The sequence below is a fragment of the Heteronotia binoei genome, chromosome 12 (genome assembly GCF_032191835.1).
Source record: "Heteronotia binoei isolate CCM8104 ecotype False Entrance Well chromosome 12, APGP_CSIRO_Hbin_v1, whole genome shotgun sequence".
Taxonomy (NCBI): domain Eukaryota; kingdom Metazoa; phylum Chordata; class Lepidosauria; order Squamata; family Gekkonidae; genus Heteronotia; species Heteronotia binoei.
In genome coordinates, this window is record NC_083234.1 from 77,077,384 (window position 1) to 77,099,304 (window position 21,921).

A 21,921-nucleotide genomic window follows, 5' to 3' on the forward strand; every position below is an offset into this window, starting at 1 on the left:
GGAGGCCGTGATCACAGCTAAATAATGCGCTTTCCACCCACTCTCCGACGGGACTTTGCAAGCTCACCCGGTAATATCCAGTTGGAAAGTGCATTGGAAGTAGATTGAAAGCGCACTATTTGGCGTGTGTGATCACAGCCATAGAAACAAACGGGGAAGCCATCCGGGTGTGTTATCGATAAAGATGCCTCCGACAAAGGGAGGCCTGACTCAAAAAGTTTCTGCCGCCAGCAACAAATTTGTCTACCGTAGTTGTTTAATGGGCTGCAAGGCTGTTATTATCAAATATTGATTCAGGTCTGAAGCAGCAGTGCAAAGCAGCACCTTTAAGACCTACCAAGTTTTATTCAAGGTATAAGCTGGGGTGGCCAAACTGTGGCTTGGGAGCCACATGCGGCTCTTTCACACATACTGCGTGACTCAAAACCCCCACCACTCCATTGGCTGGCTTGGAGAAGGCATTTTTTCTTTTCAAATCACTTCTCCGAGCCAAGTCAGCCAGCAGCTTGGAGAATGCATTTCAAGTTAAAGTTGCTTTCGTTCCACCTCCACCTCCCCCATCTGTGTGCCTTCCTTTCTGCTCTCAAACATCTGATATTCTCGTCCTGCGGCTCTCAAACATCTGAAATGTATTCTATGTGGCTCTGACATTAAGCAAGTTTGGCTCCCCCTGGTATAAGCTTTTGTGCGCATCCACTTCAAGTCACCAACCATGACATATAGGCAGAGAGTGTAACAGTTGGTGACTTCTGTTTCAGAGTTACCGTTTTCCCACACAGCTTACCTCGGAGTGACGTCCCTCTTCACCACGCAGCGTCTGCTGGGATTTCCCACCATCTGCTCTGGAGAAGCAAGAAGAGCCGCAGCTTTTGCGTTGCTAATGTAAACTGGGTTTTAGCGATTTACATTTGCGATGCAGAAGCCCCGGAACTTCCTGCTCCTCCGGAGCAGATGGTGGGAAATCCGAGCAGACGCTGCGCGGTGAAGAGGGACGTCACTCCAAGGTAAGCAGTGTGGGAAAACGGTTAGTATCTGAAGAGGCGTGCCATTAACGCATATACCCAGAATTAAACTTCATTGGTTTAAACTTTATTCGGAGCCTGATGTGATGCAGTGGTTAAGAGCAGCGGACTCTGATCTGGAGAACCCTGTTTGAGTCCCCACTTCTTCACATACAGCCACATGTCTGTTGTGGGGAGAGGAATAGAAATAGAAAGCATAGCCAGCTTCAAGAAGGGATTGGATAAACATCTGGAGCAGAGGTCTACCAGTGGCTCTTAGCCACAGGGTAAAACAGGGGTGTCAAACTCATTTGTTATGAGGGCCAGATCTGACATAAATGAGACCTTGTTGAGCCAGGCCATGTCGGGTTGGGCCAAGCCATGTCAAGCCAGGCCATGTGTGTACAATTAAATATATGGTTTTTTTTTTTTTTTTTAATGACTTAAAACATGCTTAAAATATACTCATTGGTCTTAATGGTGTTTTCTTTGTATTTCTCCCATGGGATCTAGGGAACTGGCAAACGAAACTCTGGCTCTTTCCCTCCCTTCCCAGGAGACCAGGAGGGGGAGGAACCTCAGCTATAGAAGGAAGAAAAGCTTGGCTCAGTAGCTCTACTGTGCAATTGAGAGAGCCTGGTAAAGCAAGCTGTTATGCAAAAGGAAACAAGAGGGAGGGAGAAGGAAGCAAATGCCAGCCAGCTGCTCGGGGGCCTGATAGGAGAGCCCTCCAGGGGCCTGATTCGGCCCCCTCTCCGCATGTTCGACACCCATGGTATAGATGGAACACTCTGTTTGGGGCAAGTGATGCTCTGTCTTCTTGGTGCTTGGGAGGGACAACAGTGGGAGGGCTTCTAGTGTCCTGGCCCCACTGGTGGACCTCCTTGGAGAGCCAGTTTGGCGTAGTGGTTAAGTGTGCGGACTCTTATCTGGGAGAACCGGGTTTGATTCCCAACTCCTCCACTTGCACCTGCTAGCATGGCCTTGGGTCAGCCAGAGCTCTCTTATCTGGGAGAACCGGGTTTGATTCCCAACTCCTCCACTTGCACCTGCTAGCATGGCCTTGGGTCAGTCATAGCTCTGGCAGAGGTTGTCCTTGAAAGGGCAGCTGCTTTGAGAGCCCTCTCCAGCCCCACCCACCTCACAGGGTGACTGTTGTGGGGGAGGAAGGTAAAGGAGATTGTGAGCCGCTCTGAGACTCTTTGGAGTGGAGGGCGGGATATAAATCCAATATCTTCTTCTTCTTCTGATGGCGCCTGGGTTTTTGGCCACTGTGTGACACAGAGTGTTGGACTGGATGGGCCACTGGCCTGATCCAACAGGGCTTCTCTTATGTTCTTCTGTGACACAGAGTGTTGGACTGGATGGGCCATTGGCCTGATCCAACATGGCTTTTCTTATGTGACACAGAGTGTTGGACTGGAGGGGCCACTGGCCTGATCCAACATGGCTTCTCTTATGTTCTTCTGTGACACAGAGTGTTGGACTGGATGGGCCATTGGCCTGATCCAACATGGCTTTTCTTATGTGACACAGAGTGTTGGACTGGAGGGGCCACTGGCCTGATCCAACATGGCTTCTCTGATGTTCTTATGTGACACAGAGTGTTGGACTGGAGGGGCCACTGGCCTGATCCAACATGGCTTCTCTTATGCTCTTCTGTGACACAGAGTGTTGGACTGGATGGGCCATTGGCCTGATCCAACATGGCTTTTCTTATGTGACACAGAGTGTTGGACTGGAGGGGCCACTGGCCTGATCCAACATGGCTTCTCTTATGTTCTTCTGTGACACAGAGTGTTGGACTGGATGGGCCATTGGCCTGATCCAACATGGCTTTTCTTATGTGACACAGAGTGTTGGACTGGAGGGGCCACTGGCCTGATCCAACATGGCTTCTCTTATGTTCTTCTGTGACACAGAGTGTTGGACTGGAGGGGCCACTGGCCTGATCCAACAGGGCTTCTCTTATGTTCTTATGTGACACAGAGTGTTGGACTGGAGGGGCCACTGGCCTGATCCAACAGGGCTTCTCTTATGTTCTTCTGTGACACAGAGTGTTGGACTGGATGGGCCACTGGCCTGATCCAACAGGGCTTCTCTTATGTTCTTCTGTGACACAGAGTGTTGGACTGGATGGGCCACTGGCCTGATCCAACATGGCTTCTCTTATGTTCTTCTGTGACACAGAGTGTTGGACTGGATGGGCCATTGGCCTGATCCAACATGGCTTTTCTTATGTGACACAGAGTGTTGGACTGGATGGGCCACTGGCCTGATCCAACAGGGCTTCTCTTATGTTCTTCTGTGACACAGAGTGTTGGACTGGGTGGGCCATTGGCCTGATCCAACATGGCTTCTCTTATGTTCTTCTGTGACACAGAGTGTTGGACTGGATGGGCCATTGGCCTGATCCAACATGGCTTTTCTTATGTGACACAGAGTGTTGGACTGGAGTGGCCACTGGCCTGATCCAACAGGGCTTCTCTTATGTTCTTCTGTGACACAGAGTGTTGGACTGGATGGGCCACTGGCCTGATCCAACATGGCTTCTCTTATGTTCTTCTGTGACACAGAGTGTTGGACTGGAGGGGCCACTGGCCTGATCCAACATGGCTTCTGTTATGTTCTTCTGTGACACAGAGTGTTGGACTGGATGGGCCACTGGCCTGATCCAACATGGCTTCTCTTATGTTCTTATGTGACACAGAGTGTTGGACTGGATGGGCCATTGGCCTGATCCAACATGGCTTTTCTTATGTGACACAGAGTGTTGGACTGGATGGGCCATTGGCCTGATCCAACATGGCTTCTCTTATGTTTTTATGAATAAGGATGGGGTACAAAACCAACTCTGCTGCTGCTTTAGACAAATATGGCTACCTGCCTGAATCTATGAAGTGTGCCTGCACATGAATGCTTAGACCCAGAATAAGACTTCGTTGGTGTCAAAGGGACCAGTGGACTCAAGATTTTGTTCTGTTGCTTCAGACCAACACGGCTGGCCACCTGAATCTACTCAGAATCATGTGATTCCATCTGCCATTATAATTGGAGACTAGAGTGATTTCAGAAGCCAAATGACGATAGGTAGATTTCTCCAGACCTGGGACCCCTCTGCATATCACACCTAATCCAATCACCCCTGCTACTGTTTGAAGAAGTGAGTGGTGACTCATCCCCTGCCACTAATTTTGTTCCTCTGGGCGCAGCCTGCAACAACAAGGCCCCGCCTTTTTGTTTCTGTGGGGTTTGGTGTTTAGCCTGACAACACTCCTGTAAGGTAGATTCCACTGTTCAAAATTCAGCTTGTCCTCTGTGAGTTATGAAATGGCACTTGGTGGCAGGTAGAGTTGGGCTCTCCCTAGAGATTTGGAGGTGGAGCCTGGGGAGGGCGGGGTTTAGGGAGGGGAGGGGCCTCGCTCCGCATGATCTGCTGCAAAGGAGCCCACCCTCCAAACCAGCCTTTTTCTCAGGGGGAATTGATCCTGACATTTGGAGATCAGTTGCGGTTCTGGGAGATCTCTAGCAACCCTATCACATGGGTATGTCCTCGCAATCAAGATGAATCCTCAGTGCAGAAAGTTAACAGGGAGAGGGTGATCTAACCCTGAATGCAAATCTAAAATTACCTACAATTTTAGACGGCGCTGCCAACGGTAGGCAACATCATTTTGTGGTGGCTTTTTTTTTTAAGCAGCAGGAGGATTTCACATTCCTATCCAGAGTGGGAGTCTCAGGGGGTAGCCATGTTGGTCTGCAGTCAGGGCCTGCGCTAAGGCGCCAGCTCCCAACAGGGTCGGAGGGCAGGCACCCCCTCCTCGCTCGCGCCGTCCCTAAGCCTCCGACTGGATGCTGAGGGGTTGGAGGAACTCCCCCAGTCTCTCAGCACCTAGAAACAATGGCGCTTTCAGGCCTCAGCACTCTCCGAACTCAGAGAACACCGAGGCCTGAAAGCGCCACTCCTTGTTTCTAGGCGCTGAAGGGTCAGAGGAATTCCCCCACCCTCAGCGCCCAGAAACAATGGTGCTTCAGTGACTGACGTGATGACGTTACCTCTGGGTGATGTCATCACGCTGCACGTGTGTGCAATGCATGCATGTGAAAATTTTCCACCATGGCAGGGGGGTGGGTGCGCGTCGGGGTTCTGCCTCGAGTGGCAGAACCCGACACACTGGCCCTGGTGGTACAGTGAGATCAAAGTCCAGGAGCCTCTGAGGCAGCGGCGTCACTAGGGAGGGGCCAAGGGGGCCATCGGCCCTCCCCCAGAGCATTCTCATTGGCCCCAGGCACTGACCCATGGTCCCCCGCAACAGGAAGGGGCTGGCCCTGGGACTAGAACGCTGCTGCTGTGTGTGGGCTGGCCGGGATTCTGAAACCGGGGCCGCGCTGCCGCCGGCTCAGCTAAAAGCGTGTGAGTGAGTGGGGGAAACTTAAATGCTGCAAAACTGGTATCTTGGATTACGGATGAGGGAGGGGCCATGTGAAGTGGGCGGGGTTGTGTGCGGAGGGGGGTGACGCAGCCCTCCAAAAGGGGTGATGCCCAATGGGGGGTGGGGTGACTTGAATCAGTTACACCCCAGGGTGCAACCCACCCTAGTGACACCTCTGCCCTGAGGGACCAAGACTTGGAGGGTTAGATGTTCTGGAGAGTCAAAATCCCTTTCTCTGACACCAGCAGGAAGATCCCTGAGTTGTCCTATCCCAGTCTGAAAGTGGGAGGGGGTTACAAAGCAGGGAATTGGGATGTAGAGGTCCAATCCTCACTACAGTCGGCTTGATTGGAGCAGGGGAGGAATGTTTGTGTATTGGGGGTTGGTGGGGAGAGAAAATCAGCATTTATAGTGAGATAAGGGTCCTAGGTCCCTATTCAGCCCTGGGAGGTCCATCGCTCTGAACTTATGAATGAATTCAAATTCAGCAGTCTCACTGTCAAGCATACAATTTTCAACAGAACCAGTCCTTGAGTTTAAACAAAGTATGGTTTATTGATAATCCATATGGTTCTATTGAGCTAGGTATTGGAACTGATACAAAGTAACAGTAGAATGCATATTTAAAGATGGCACATCAAAGGTTCTCTAAACATTGCTACAAATTCTAAACAAGCCTGTATTCACATGTGAAAGTTCACACAGTAACTTTCTTATCTCCCCTGTGGTTATTCCTCCCGGGTCCAGGGCTAGCCTGGGAAACTGTCCCTGGAGGCCTTATCTTCAAAGAGCAAATTCCTGCATCTGTTAGTGAAAGCGAAAGAGGCGCAAAAGATCTGTCTCTACTCTTCTACTTTGATGTGCCCAGGTTTAATTCAGAGTTAGTAACATATCTATAATATATTGATTTTATTCAGGCAATAACAGAGAGATTAAACAATGCTTGACACTCACATTGTAATCTCCCCCTGAAGCTTTTCTGTTGGAGGACTGTTGTTTTTAGGTCAGCAATGGAATCTGTAGGAAGATTAAAATGTTCTCTGGCTGTTTTGGGCATATTGTGATGTTTAAAATGTCAGATGCATGCCCATTTACTCTCTTGTGCAGGGACCACCCTGTTTATCCAATAGAGAGTGGAGAGGCATTGTTGATATTTGATGACAGATATAACGTCGGAAGATGAACAAGTGGGTGAACGTGCAACGGAATGTCCAGCGTTGCTATGCTGCTGCTGTTAGGTCCGGTGGCTGTGTTGCCAGGGCGAATGTGGAGAGTCCTTCTCCAGGGTTACAGCCACAAATACCTCCCCGACTTCAGTGGCTGCCTTTCGGAACCAAGATACACATCCAGGCAAATAGGTGTGAAAAACCTCAGCTTGAGATCCTGGAGAGCTGCTGCCAGTCTGAGTAGACAATACTGACTTTGATGGACCGAGGGTCTGATTCAGTACAAGGCAGCTTCATATGTTCGTATATGCAGCAGGGTTGCCAGCTCCAGGGTGGGAAATACCTGGAGATTCTGGGGTGGAGCCTGAGGAGAGCAGAGAGGGGGAGGGGGAGGACTTCAAAGGGGTAGAATGCCCTACAGCAGGGGTCCCCAACCCGTTTCCAACCAGGCCACACCTCACTGCCCGCCCTGCCCCCCTGCGCAGCCTCACCACCCCCCCTCCCACGGTGCCTCCTCCTCCCCCCATTTTCACCATTTAAAGGCTGGGGAAGGGGCCGTGAAGCACTTCCCAGGCCAACCTCCCCCCCCCCACCAAAACCATAAGAACATAAGAGAAGCCATGTTGGATCAGGCCAATGGCCCATCCAGTCTAACACACTGTGTCACACAGTGGCCAAAAAAGAAAGGAGGTTCGCAGGTGGGGCTAGAAGCCTTTCCACTTTGCCCCCCCCCCCAGCACTAAGAATACACAGCATCACTGCCCCAGACAGTTCCAATAATATACTGTGGCTAATAGCCACTGATGGACCTCTGCTCCATATTTTTATCCAAACCCCTCTTGAAGCTGGCTATGCTTGTAGCCGCCACCACCTCTTGTGGCAGTGAATTCCACATGTTAATCACCCTTTGGGTGAAGAAGGACTTCCTTTTATCCATTCTAACCCTACTGCTCAGCGATTTCATTGAATGCCCATGAGTTCTTGTATTGTGAGAAAGGGAGAAAAGTACTTCTTTCTCTACGTTCTCCATCCCATGCATAATCTTGTAAACTTCTGTCATGTCACCCCACAGTCGACGTTTCTCCAAGCTAAAGAGCCCCAAGCGTTTTAACCGTTCTTCATAGGGAAAGTATTCCAAGCCTTTAATCATTCTAATTGCCCTTTTCTGGACTTTTCCAATGCTATAATATCCTTTTTGAGGTGCAGCGACCAGAATTGTACACAGTATTCCAAATGAGACCACACCATTGATTTATACAGGGGCATTATGATGCTGGCTGATTTGTTTTCAGTTGCCTTCCTACAAATTCCCAGCATGGCGTTGGCCTTTTTTTAATTGCAATCGCAGAGTCTTGACATTTTCAGTGAGTTCTCTACCATGACCCCAAGATCTCTCTCTTGGTCAGTCTCTGCCAGTTCACACCCTATCAACTTGTATTTGTAGCTGGGATTCTTGGCCCCAATGTGCATTACTTTGCACTTGGCCACATTGAACCTCATCTGCCATGGCAGTAAGCAGCAAGGGCAGCACCGCTCTTTCAACAGTTGCCGCCACAGTTTCCCCCGTGGTCAGGTGATCGACGGGCAAGGGGAGGTCGGCCTTGGAAGCGCTTCACAGTCCCTTCCCCAACCTTTAAATGGTAAAAAAGGGGGGCGGTGAGGCTGCACAGGGGGGTGGGGCGGTATTTCTCCCATAGGATCCAGGGAACTGGACAAAGGAAGCTCTGGCTCCTTCCTTCCTTCCTTCCTTCCTTCCTTCCTTCCTTCCTTCCTTCCTTCCTTCCTTCCTTCCTTCCCCAGGGGACCAGGGGGAGCCTCAGCCAATAGAATGAAGAGAGCCTAGGCTCAGTAGCTTTGTTGTTCAATTGAGAGAGCCTGGAAAAACAAGCTCTTCCTCCCCCTCCCTTCCTCCCCAAGGGAGGAGCCTCAACCAACTGAGAAAACAGAGGTTTTGCTCTGTAGCTCCTGTGCAATTGAGCAAGCCTTGCAGAGCAAACTGTTATGCAGAAGGAAACAAGATATGGAGAGAAGGAAGCAGATGACACCCAGTTGCTCAGGGGCCTGATAGGAGCCCTCCGGGGTCCTGTTTTGGCCCCTGACTGCATGTTTCGACACCCCTGACCTACACCATCACTTTTCCTTGGGAACCAAAGAATGCAGAGCAATGAGTGTGCTCTGATGACATCTAGTGGTGACTAGAAAGACTTTACTAAGCAGGCTGAATTCATCCAGGGACCCGAGTTAGTAGAGTGAGTTGCTACCAGCCATTTATTGAAAGTATGCTGATCTTACCTTTCTCTTTCCAATAAGAAAGCCTGTTGGCAGAAGAGATATGTGATGCTGAATAAGACCCAGAAACATGCTTCAATGCCTAGGATGCATATTGTCACACAGCCATCATTAATTGATTTTTCAGAGACTTTTACCATGTTTTGGATAAGAAAAACACTGGAATTTAAGCTGATTACGTTGCTCTTCCAGTGTCTGTAATGTATTTAGTGTTTAGAATGTATTATATGTGAACTGTGCGTATCCTATATATCAGCAGTCCCCAACCTTTTTGACATCAGGGTCCGGTTTTGTGGAAGACCAGGGGGGTTGGGCGCAATGGTTTTGGGATGATAAAATTGTGCACTTTATTTTGGTGTGGTGGTTAAGTGTGCAGACTCTTATCTGGGAGAACCGGGTTTGATTTCCCACTCCTCCACTCGCAGCTGCTGGAATGGCCTTGGGTCAGCCATATCTCTGGCAGAGTTGTCCTTGAAAAGGCAGCTTCTGGGGGGAGTTTTCTCAGTCCCACCCACCTCACAGGGTGTCTGTTGTGGGAGAGGAAGATAAAGGAGATTGTGAGCCACTCTGAGATTTTCAGTGGAAGGCAGGATATAAATCCAATGTTGTCTTCTTCTTTTTCTTTATTATTATTTCTTTATTATTATTACTACATTGTAATATATAATGAAATAATTATACAACTCACCGCCCAGTTACTAACAGGCCATGGACCGGGACCGGTCCACGGACCAGGGATGGGGACCCCTGCTATATATTATAAAACATTTTGTGAACTATATTTAGAAACTTAATTAAGATGCAAATCAACACATGCTAAGTTTTGTAGTAACTTCTTAATGATCATTATTAGAAGAAGCAACATAAGATATTGCAGTATATATTATAGCACCGGGTTTTCTCTGTTGCCTACCTCTTCCCTTTCTGGCATCCCATCATTATTAAGAAAACTACCATAACTCAAATCGATGAAAAGAACAAAAATAGCAACAAGAATTAAACCACATACTCCTTTCTTCTTTACTCTCCTGGAGTCCCCAACCTTTATGAGCCCAGCTTTGGAATTTCAACACAGAGCAGGGGACACAGTCACCAAAATGGCTGCCGCACAAGGTGGAGCCAACCACAAAATGTCGGGAAGTGAGGTCATGCATAACTCCAATAGTAACTCTTCAACACTGCCGGCAGAAGCTCTGTTTAGCGGGATGCCTTTTAATCTGTACAGCCAATCAGAAGCCCGGCCAGACAAATGTCCCACCTAGCCCCTCCCACTTGGCAGGCACCAGAAAAAGTGTCAGGTGTCAGCGAGTGCCACGGCACCCACAGGCACCACATTGGGGACCCCTACTCTATGCCAACATCTGTCATTCAGTGTTCCCTCTAAGCTGAATTAGTGTGAGCTAGCTCACAGTTTTTTCAGCTCTGTCTGAGGAAGTGTGCATCCACATCAGGGGTGGTCAAACTGCGACTCAGGAGCCAGATGTGGCTCTTTCACACATATTGTGTGGCTCTCGAAGCCCCCACCCCACCCCATCAGCTGGCTTGGAAAAGGCATCTGTCTCTTTAAGCCTAGCCAGCCAGCAGCATAAAGAATACATTTCAAGTTAACGTTGCTTTCTTTCAACCTCTTCATCCCTCCCCCTTCCCCCATCCTATTTGCTTGCTTGCCTTCCTTCCTTCTTGCAGCTCTCAAACATCTGATGTTCACGTCTTGCGGCTCTCAAACATCTGACATTTATTCAATGTGGCTCTTACATTAAGCAAGTTTGGCCACCCCGATCCACATGAAAGCTGACACCTTGAATAAACCTTGGTTGGTCTTCAAGATGCCTGACTGGACTCTTCGTTTGTTTTTATCCAGGGCTTTTTTTTTGAGCAGGAATGCAGTTCCATCTGGCTTGGTGTCAGGGGGTGGGGCCTAATATGCAAACAAGTTCCTGCCGGCTTTTTCTACAAAACAAAAGCCCTCTTCTGCTCCAACAGTTAACACAGCTGAGATGATGGTTACCAGTACAAACCAGTTGTCAGGACCGAGAAGGCAGAGGCTGCAAGATTCAGACCACATTCCTGGGTGTAAGCCCCACTGAATAAAATGGGTCCTTCTGAGCTGACCTATTTAGGATTGCTCCCTCAGCCACTGAAAAGCCCCGGCACCTTCAGCCTAACCAGACCTTAGGGAGGCGAGACTGTGTGGTCCAGTGCTTAGACTGCAGCAGAACATTTTGGGAGATCCAGGTTTGAATTCTCCTTCTGCCATGGAAGCTTCTGGAGTGATAGGGGTGCCAGCCTCCCTGTATCCCAAGCCTGACTGTAGCGTGGTGGTCCCTGCATTCTGGGGCAGCTTAAGGCCCTGGGCAGTTTCCCAAGGCTAATGATAGAACCTGGGTAGGGTTGCCAATCCCCAGGTGGGGGCAGGGGATCCCCCTGTTTGGAGGCCCTCCCCCCGCTTTAGGGTCGTCAGAAAGCAGAGGGAGGGGAGGGAAATGTCTGCTGGGAACTCTGTTATTCCCTATGGATATTTATTCCCATAGAAAATCATGGAGAATTGATCTGCGGCTATCTGGGGCTCTGGGGGGGGCTGTTTTTTGGGGTAGAGGCACCAAATTTTCAGTATAGCATCTAGTGCCTCTCCCCAAAATACCCACAAAGTTTAAAAATGATTGGACCATGGGGTCCAATTCTATGAGCCCCAAGAGAAGGTGCCCTTATCCTTTATTATTTCCTATGGAAGGAAGGCATTGAAAAGGTGTGCCGTCCCTTTCAATGCGATGGCCAGAACTCCCTTTGGAGTTCAATGATGCTTGTCACAGGCTTGATCTTGGCTCCACCCCTAATGTCTCCTGGCTCCACCCCCAAAGTCCCCAGATATTTCTTGAATTGGACTTGGCAACCCTAAACCTGGGTCCAGTTACCAGTCTCCAGGCGGGAGCTGGAGATTTCCCAGAATTACACCTGGAGGAAAGGGCAGCTTTGGAGGGTGGGCTGTATGCCATCACCCCCGCCCCCCCCGAGGTTCCTCTCTGACCATTGCCTTCTCCAGGCATAGCCCCTCCAATCTCCAGGAATTTCCCAGCCTGGAGCTGGCAACCCTACTGAGCGGGTGAGAAGAGAGACCTGAGGTAAGCCACTTGGGGCTGCCCATTGGTGGGGAAGGCACAAGATAAATCCATGCAACAAATAAAGACAACAAGAAAACAGCCCAGAGAAGCTTTTTATTTTATTTTTAGTACTGCATGGGAGTAAACGGAACATATCTTTAAATAAGCCCTAGGCTGGAAAGCGTTCGTTTACATTTTTTAAAAATAAAAAGTTTAAATGTAATTTTTAATATTAATTTAGTTTAAAAAAATTAAAACCAAAGGCACTGTAACTTTGGGGTTTACAGAAGGCTCCAGAGGGAGGAAAGGGAGGGGTTGGTAACCACGGGAACGGCGCCTCGTTGGGCTGCGGGAGACCACGCCTCCCATGTTTCCACGGCAACTGGACGCCAAAGGACCCAACCAACCAATGGAGCTCTGGTATTTTTTACCCCAGCTTCAGCACCGCCTCCCTCCTCTTCCGCCAACGGAGTCCTGCAGTTGATCGACCCGGCCCCCCCCATCCTATAAGGTCCTGGAAGGTTTGTTAAACTCGGGCCCCACGCTCGAGTCCTTCATCCTGCTTCCTTCCGAAGCCACAAATCCTAAAACTGCAACGAAGTGTGAAGCAGAACAATCTCGGTGCTGCTAAAATTATTACCGAGCAAACCCTGTGGAGTTTCCGAGCAAACACCTTATTTCCGCGCAAACACCTTTTTTATCTTCCAGGACCTCGGCCTGCGCGCGGAGATCTTGGATTCCGTTATTTGTCAATCTCCTCAGTTCAGAGGGAGGGGAAAGAGGGAGCGTTGCTTTTGATTGGCCGGCTGAATGACGCATCCTCTCGGGTGGCCTGGGAGTTGTAGTTTTCCCGAGGCGTGAAGAGGGGCACTCTGCGCGGCGGGAGTGGAGGCGTTTCTCGGTGACGACCGTCCGTGGGCGGATGGGGGGGGCGCTTCCTTTGCGGGCTCGCGGGGGCCGGCCTTGGTCTTCTGGGTCGGTGCTGTCACGTATAGGGTTGCCAAGTCCAATTCAAGAAATATCTGGGGACTTTGGGGGTGGAGCCAGGAGACATTAGGGGTGGAGCCAAGATCAAGGCTGTGACAAGCATGATTGAACTCCAAAGGGAGTTCTGGCCATCACATTTAAAGGGACAGCATGCCTTTTTAAATGCCTTTCTTCCATAGGAAATAATTAAGGATAGGGGCACCATCTTTTGGGGCTCATAGAATTGGACCCCCCTGGTCCAATCTTTTTGAAACTTGGGGGGTATTTTGGGGAGAGGCACTAGATGCTACACTGAAACTTTGGTGCCTCTATCCAAAAAAACAGCCCCCCCCAGAGCCCCAGATACCCGCAGATCAATTATCCATGATTTTCTATGGGAATAAATCTCCATAGGGAATAACAGAGTTCCCAGCAGACATTTCCCTCCCCTCCCCCCGGTTTCTAACGACCCTGAAGCGGGGGGAGGGTCTCCAAACCGGGGGATCCCCTGCCCCCACCTGGGGATTGGCAACCCTAGTCACATAGGCTTGCCAATCCCCCAGTGGGGGCAGGGGATCCCCCGGTTTGGAGGCCCTCCCCCTGCTTCCGGGTCATCAGAAAGTGGGGGTGGGGGAGGGAAACGTCTGCTGGGCACTCCATTTTTCCCTATGGAGACCGATTCCCATAGGGTATAATGGAGAATTGATCTGGGGCTCCAGGGGGCTGTTTTTTTAGGTAGAGGCAGCAAATTTGCAGCAGAACATCTGATGCCTCTCCTTAAAACACTCCCCAAGTTTCAAAATGATTGGACCGAATGGTCCAATGCTATGAGCCCCCAAAGAAGGTGCCCCTATCCTTCATTATTTCCAATGGAGGGAAAGCATTTAAAAGGAGCATGGTCCCTTTAGATGTGATGGCCAGAACTGCCTTTGGAGTTCAATTATGCTTGTCACAGCCTTGCCTCTGGCTCCACCCCCAATGTCTCTTGGCTCCACCCCCAAAGTCCCCACATATTTCTTGAATTGGACTCGGCAACCCTCGTGCTGTGTCACTGAAGGCTTCTTAGGGGCAAAGAGACCTGGGCAGGGATGATGAACTTCTGTCTCCGCGGTTCTGCCTCTGGAGACAGTGATTTGGAGGAGTCCTTGCATGCCGAAACCTAGCCTGTCAGGGTCATAGATTGTTTTCTGTCCAAATGCAAAAGCTGTCGCAATGTTGGTGCAATATTTTGTTTGTTTTGAAACTTGTTCTTTGTGCAGAGAAATGCTCTCCTTTGCTCTGATCTCACAGTCCTCGGAAGGGTGGGGATGCTTGCAGCCAGAATCACCCAGTTTTGCAAACAGTGGGGCTTTGAACTTGGTCTCCTCCCCTCCACCCCCCTTTTAAAGATTGAAGCTAGTTGTGCAAATGTACATCAGTGTTCTCCAGAACTCTTAGGCTGGCTGTTAAGAAGTGGGGAGGGGGTGAGAAATCTGCCAAGTCTGAACTTGCTCTGTGCAGCTCTACCTGGCATTGTGCCCTGAATATAGGAAGAGGCTTTGAGATCATAGCTGGAACCATCAGAGGTTGTTTCTTCTCTTTCTTTTTAACCTGCAGATTTTGGGAGAGTTCTGGAGAATTCAAAAGTTGGCTCAGAAGTGTTGCTTTTGGCTGGTCTTATATCATGTTGCTGTTTAGAAATAGCCTGGTTTTGTATGTCAGAGATGTGAGTGTAAACACACACACACACCTATTCTTTGTATCTTGAGGTTGATTCCATCCTGTGAATGAGGAATGCCCCCTTGAGTCTAGCAAATTTAGAGCCTGTACCCACGAAGGACAGCAGAGTGAGGATGGAATCAGATTAGATTCAGAAAGCTTGTATTTTGTGTATTGTTAAAGAGCCCCAAGGAAAGGAGAAATGTGAATCTGGTATGTGAATTAACCCTCTTTTCTGTGCTCTTTGCCCAACTTCCAGCAACCCTTTGACTAGAAACTGTTCCATGGTTCTATGCAGTAGTACAATTAAGCATCCAATTGCCTTAGATTTTGAGCATCCAATTGCCTTAAACACCCACTCCTGTTCACTTCATTCCCTCTTTCTCTCGCTCTCCCCCCCCTCTCATTTTTACCCTGTAGTGGGGGGGGGGGGGTTCTGCTTTCCTTTTCTGTTTTTGTCTTTTACCTGTCCCAGGTGTGGAGGTACATTTCCAGTTCCGTCCCTCCAAAGCTTTGCTTGCTGTGCTAGCAAACCAAAAAGGGCTGTCCAGACGGAGTCAAGGGCCCTTCTCTCTAAATGGAGTAATTAGAAAGCCACAGTGGGGGGTGGGCCGCTTTTGTGCTGCAGGCAGGGATTTCCACACAAAGGCTAGCATCCCCCCCCCCAAGCAATCATATATTCTGTAATGTGTGCTTTAGGACACACTTGCTTCTCCAAGTGGTAATTTAAAGGAAAAGGTAGTCCCCTGTGCAAGCACTGAGTCAGTACCAGCCCATGGGGTGACATTATAAGAACATAAGAGGAGCGATGTTGGATCAGGCCAATGGCCCATCCAGTCCAACTCTCTGTGTCACACAGAGGCCAAAAACCCAGGTGCCATCAGGAGGTCCATCAGTGGGGCCAGGACACTAGAAGCCCTCCCACTGTGCCCCCCCACCCCGAGCACCAAGAATACAGAGCATCACTGCCCAGACAGAGTTCCAACAATACGCTGTGGCTAATAGCCACTGATGGACCTCTGCTCCATATGTTTATCCAATCCCCTCTTGAAGCTGGCTATGCTTGTAGCCGCCACCACCTCCTGTGGCAGTGTTCATCATCCTTTGGGTGAAGGACTTTTGTCCATTCTAACCCCACTGCTCAGCAATTTCATTGAGTGCCCACGGGTTTTTGTATTGTCAGAAAGGGAGAAAAGTACTTTTTTCTCTGCCTTCTCTATCCCATGCGTAATCTTGTAAACCTCTATCATGTCCCCCCTCGGTTGATGTTTCATGACGCCATATCATGATGTTTTCACGGCAGACTTTCACAGGGTGGGTTGCCATTGCCTTCGCCAGTTATCTACACTTTACCCCCAGCAAACCGGGTACTCATTTTACCAACCTCGGAAGGATGGACGTCTGACTCAACCTTGAGCCGGCTACCTGAACCCAGCTTCTGCTGGGATCGAACTCAAGTTGTGAGTAGTGCTTGGACTGCAGTACTGCAGCTTACCACTCTGCGCCACGGGGTTCCTTTATGCAAGGGTTTAAGAACAGAAGAGGTAATTTGCTGGATCAGACCTGTGGACTCCCTAGTCCTGTCTCGTGCAGCAACCAGCCGCTTTTCCTAAAGGGCCAACACACAGAACATCGAGGTCCCAGCATTAGTATTCAGCTTCTGGATGGGGAGGCTGCCTTTAGTCCTCAGGGCTACTGGCCAGTGATGGGCTTGTCCTCCACAAACCTGTCTAACTCCCCTTTAAAGCCCTTCCGCGCGCAACAGAGGGGCCCTGCCATCGAACCGCTGCACTGCCTCTCTTGAAAAAGGTCTCAGCTGACGGTGTTTTACCCTGCGTCACAACAAGTGCTCCTCCGGGTCTGTTGTGTCCACTCCAAGACATAGCAGCTCTCCAGGGTCAATGGTGGAGGTCTTTCACCTCCCTTCCGACCTGATCCTTGGAAGGGAAGATGCTGGGAACTGAAGCCCTGTATCCATTTGGCCCATGGCCAGAAAACAGAAAGGATGGGGCCAGGTGAATTTCCCCTGGGAAGCAGTCCCACTGGCCCCTTGCCTGCCCTGCAGAAGCAGTTCTTTTGCCTCCATCTTTCCCCTTGCTTTCCTCCAGACTTCCCAGCTGCTCTGTTTTCCTGGGTGTCTCCTTTCATTCATTCATCATTTTATTTATATCCCGCCCTCCCCGCCGAAGCAGGCTCTGGGCGGCTGAGTCCCTGAGTCTTTCAGTCCCCGGCCTCCCTCGGGTTGCCTCCTTCCCTCTCGATGATTCCCCTTTCCCCTCATTAGGCCAGCCTCCCCCCCCATCCCCTTCACCTGTCCAAGTCTTACATTTCTTTTTAGCTATCCCACCTTTCTGCCCTCACGAGGACCACCGTGGAGGCTGACCATTGAAATCGTTCATCATCACACCGCTTGTTAACACTTTGGATGCATTTGTGCTTCCCCTTTCTTGTCTGATTCCTCATCTTTGACTCTTCCCTCCCCCCCCCCCCAGTCTTCTGCAATGTGAATCCCTCTTTTCCCCAAGGTGGTGTAGGACTTAGAGCCTTGGACCAGGACTGAGGAGATCCTGGCTCAGACTACACCTCCCCACCCCGCACACCATAATGGTCGCTGGTGGTTGCCCTTGGGTCTGCCAATCCTTCTTAGCAAGGTTGTTATGCGAATCACTGGAGAAAGGGAGGACCGTGAATGCTGCCCCAGGGTGCTGTTTGTCTCAGTGCGGGTGGTGCCATAAACTCCCCCAGTATGTTGCACCCTTCATTTCCACAGGACTGGCTGCTGTGGAAAAATAAGCAGCAACCTTTCTCTGTCAAAAGCATCCTTTTCTTCTGTAAGTCTGCTCCATAGTGTACTACTATTTCTGTAGATCTCCTCTTTTCTTTTCCCCACTAATGATCTCAGGAAACATACCATACCCTGTTTCAACCCTCCCCTCCCCCTTCCCGCCCCAATCTGAGTATTTGCTTCATCATATAAACTGATCTAAATTATATAAAAGGGTAATCTAAAGATATCATGGAAACTTGTTTTCTGTAGGAGACTTTCCTAGGATTCTAAAAGCGTTTTCTTTCTCATTTTGACTTGAGTACTCTGGTCTCACCAGGGATATCAGCCCTATCATCCTATCATATCATCCCCACAAGAATCCTATCATATTTTCCCCCTTGACTTTGCCATGTAGTCTTCTTATTTTAAGATTGTTCCATCTTCTGTTAAGCTCCCTTCTTGCCTTCCGTTTCACGAGAATGTCAACCGGTGCTTTCCCACGAGGAGGCTTTCCCAACACCACACCCCATAATTCATGCTGTTTTTCTAAATCTTCTCTTCCTCTAAAACTTTTCTGTTCCTGACAGTTTATTTGCCGGGCTCTTGTTTCCCTCTCAGCCTTTCCTGTTCTCCTCTTTATTTCATGAATTATCATCTCAAAGCAACCCTTCTTTTCATCCAGGATCTCCTGCTATGTGCTCAAGTCCAACTCTAACAGTTCTGTTCAGTCATCTGCTCCCTTCTCCTTCTCTGGATCAGAGCGTCCTCTCTCGGCTCTCCTCTCCAGACATTTTTTACGCTCCAAGTCCATGACTACCATACTCTGAAATGAAGATACAAGACACAACCCAACACATGTGCTTTACTCGGATTTATTCATTCCAATCAGAATCTAAGTGCGCATTCCAAGGACTCCCCGCATGGCGAGGGCTCCCTCTTCCTCTCACCCGACCCTACAGCAACAAATGTGAAGCAGGCGAAAAAAGGTCCCAATCCTGGCCAATCCGATAGGGACCCCAAAAAATCCTGCTTGGCCCCGAAGCGACCGGCTAATCCCACATGGTTGCCACAGCGAGGGAAGGGTGGGGAGCAGCGCAGAAGGAGTGGCGTGAAAGAGCCTCCTTTTCTTTGCCCTCTTCTTGTTGGTGGGTAGTCCCCTCAAAAGGTGGACGATACTCAGTTGATGGCAGCCACCCCAAAAGCCTCACAAGGCAGACAACACTAAGTCAGTGTCAGCCCCCCCCCCAAACGCTTCGAAAGGCAGATGGCACTCAGTCGACAGAAGACTCCCCCGAAGCCTCGGAAGGCAGACGGCGCTCAGTAGATGGAAGCCCCCCCCCCAAAGCCTCGAAAGGCAAATGGCGCTCAGTCTATGGAAGCCTTCACAAAGCCTCGAAAGGCAGACGGCGGTCAGTTGACAGAAGCCCCCTTAAATGCCTCGGAAGGCAAAGATTCCTCCAAAGCCTAGAAAGGCGAACGGTGCTCAGTTGGTGGAAGCCTTCCAAAAGCCTTGGAAGGCAGATGACGCTCAGTCAATGCAAGACTCCCACAAAGCCTCAAAAAGCAAACAGCGCTCAGTCGAACGAAGCCCCCCAAATGCCCCTAAGGGCAGACGGCGCTCAGTTGATGGAAGCCCCCCAAATGCCACGAAAGGCGGACATCACTCAGTCGATGGAAGTCCCCCAAATGCCATGAAAGGCAGATGATGCTCAGTGTACGGAAAACTCCCCCGAAGCCTCGGAAAGCAGACAACGCTCAGTCGAAGGAAGACTCCCCCGAAGCCTTGGAAGGCAGACGGCGCTCAGTCGACGGAAGACTCCCCCGAAGCCTCAGAAGGTAGATGGCGTTCAGTCAACGGAAGCCCCCCCCCTCAAATGCCTCGAAAGGCAGATGACGCTTAGTCGACGGAAGACTCCCCAAAAGCCTCAGAAGGCAGACGGCGCTCAGTCAGCAGAAGACGCCCCAAAAGCCTCAGAAGGCAGACGGTGCTCAGTTGACAGAAGCCCCCCCCTCGCCAGTGCCTCGAAAGGCAGATGACACTTAGTCGATGGAAGACTCCCCAAAAGCCTCGGAAAGCAGACACTGCTTAGTTGACAGAAGACGCCCCAAATGCCTCAAAAGGCAGATGATACTTAGTCGATGGAAGACTCCCCAAAAGCCTCAGAAGGCAGACGGCGCTCAGTCGACAGAAGCCCCCCCCCAATGCCTCGAAAGGCAGATGACACTTAGTCGAAGGAAGTCTCCCCAAAAGCCTCTGAAGACAGACGGTGCTCAGTCAACGGAAGCCCCCCCCCCAAATGCCTCGAAAGGCAGATGACACTTAGTCGATGGAAGACTCCCCAAAAGCCTCGGAAAGCAGACACTGCTTAGTTGACGGAAGACGCCCCAAATGCTTCAAAAGGCAGATGACGCTTAGTCGATGGAAGACTCCCCAAAAGCCTCAGAAGACAGACGGTGCTCAGTCAACGGAAGCCCCCCCCCAAATGCCTCGAAAGGCAGATGACGCTTAGTCGACTGAAGACTCCCCAAAAGCCTCAGAAGGCAGACGGTGCCCAGTCGACAGAAGCCCCCCCCCCAAATGCCTCAAAAGGCAGATGACGCTTAGTCGTCGGAAGACTCCCCAAAAGCCTCAGAAGGCAGACGGCGCTCAGTCGACAGAAGCCCCTCCTCCACTGCCTCAAAAGGCAGATGATAGTCGACGGAAGACTCCCCAAAAGCCTCAGAAGGGAGACGGCGCTCAGTCGACAGAAGCCCCTCCTCCAATGCCTCAAAAGGCAGATGATAGTCGACGGAAGACTCCCCAAAAGCCTCAGAAGGCAGACGGCGCTCAGTCGACAGAAGCCCCTCCTCCAATGCCTCAAAAGGCAGATGATAGTTGACGGAAGACTCCCCAAAAGCCTCAGAAGGGAGACGGCGCTCAGTCGACAGAAGCCCCTCCTCCAATGCCTCAAAAGGCAGATGATAGTCGACGGAAGACTCCCCAAAAGCCTCAGAAGGGAGACGGCGCTCAGTCGACAGAAGCCCCTCCTCCAATGCCTCAAAAGGCAGATGATAGTCGATGGAAGACTCCCCAAAAGCCTCAGAAGGCAGACGGCGCTCAGTCGACAGAAGCCCCTCCTCCAATGCCTCGAAAGGCAGATGATAGTCGACGGAAGACTCCCCAAAAGCCTCAGAAGGGAGACGGTGCCCAGTCAGCGGAAGCCCCCCCTCAAATGCCTCGAAAGGCAGATGACGCTTAGTCGATGGAAGACTCCCCAAAAGCCTCAGAAGGCAGACGGTGCCCAGTTGGCGGAAGCCCCCCCTCGAATGCCTCAAAAGGCAGATGATGCTTAGTCGACGGAAGACTCCCCAAAAGCTTCAGAAGGCAGATGGTGCTCAGTCGATGGAAGCATCCCCCCCCAAAATGCCTCGAATGGCAGATGACACTTAGTTGACGGAAGACTCTCCAAAAGCCTCAGAAGGCAGACGACGCTCAGTTGACAGAAGCCCCCCCCCAAATGCCTCGAAAGGCAGATGACGCTTAGTCAACAGAAGACTCCCCAAAAGCTTCAGAAGGCAGATGGCGCTCAGTCGATGGAAGCCCCCCCCCCAAATCCTCGGAAAGCAGATGACGCTTAGTTGACGGAAGACCTCCCGAAATGACTCGAAAGGCAGATGACGCTTAGTCGATGGAAGACTCTCCAAAAGCTTCAGAAGGCAGACGGCGCTCAGTCGACAGAAGCCCCCCCAAAAAAATGTCTCAAAAGGCAGATGACGCTTAGTCGATAGAAGACTCCCCGAAAAGACTCAGAAGGCAGACTGCGCTCAGTCAACAGAAGCCCCCCCCTCCAATGCCTCGAAAGGCAGATGACACTTAGTCGAAGGAAGACTCCCCAAAAGCCTCTGAAGACAGACGGTGCTCAGTCGACAGAAGCCCCCCCCTCTCCAGTGCCTCGAAAGGCAGATGACGCTTAGTTGAAGGAAGACTCCCCAAAAGCCTCAGAAGGAAGACGGCGCTCAGTCGACAGAAGCCCCCCCCCTCTCCAGTGCCTCGAAAGGCAGATGACACTTAGTCGATGGAAGACTCCCCAAAAGCCTCAGACAGCAGACACTGCTTAGTTGATGGAAGACGCCCCAAATGCCTCAAAAGGCAGATGACGTTTAGTCGACTGAAGACTCCCCCAAAGCCTCAGAAGGCAGACGGTGCCCAGTCGACAGAAGCCCCCCCCCCAATGCCTCGAAAGGCAGATGACGCTTAGTCGTCGGAAGACTCCCCAAAAGCCTCAGAACGCAGACGGCGCTCAGTCGACAGAAGCCCCCCCCAAATGCCTCAAAAGGCAGATGATGCTTAGTCGTTGGAAGACTCCCCAGAAGCCTCAGAAGGCAGACGGCGCTCAGTCGACAGAAGCCCCCCCTCCAATGCCTCGAAAGGCAGATGACACTTAGTCGAAGGAAGACTCCCCAAAAGCCTCTGAAGACAGACGGTGCTCAGTCGACAGAAGCCCCCCCCTCTCCAGTGCCTCG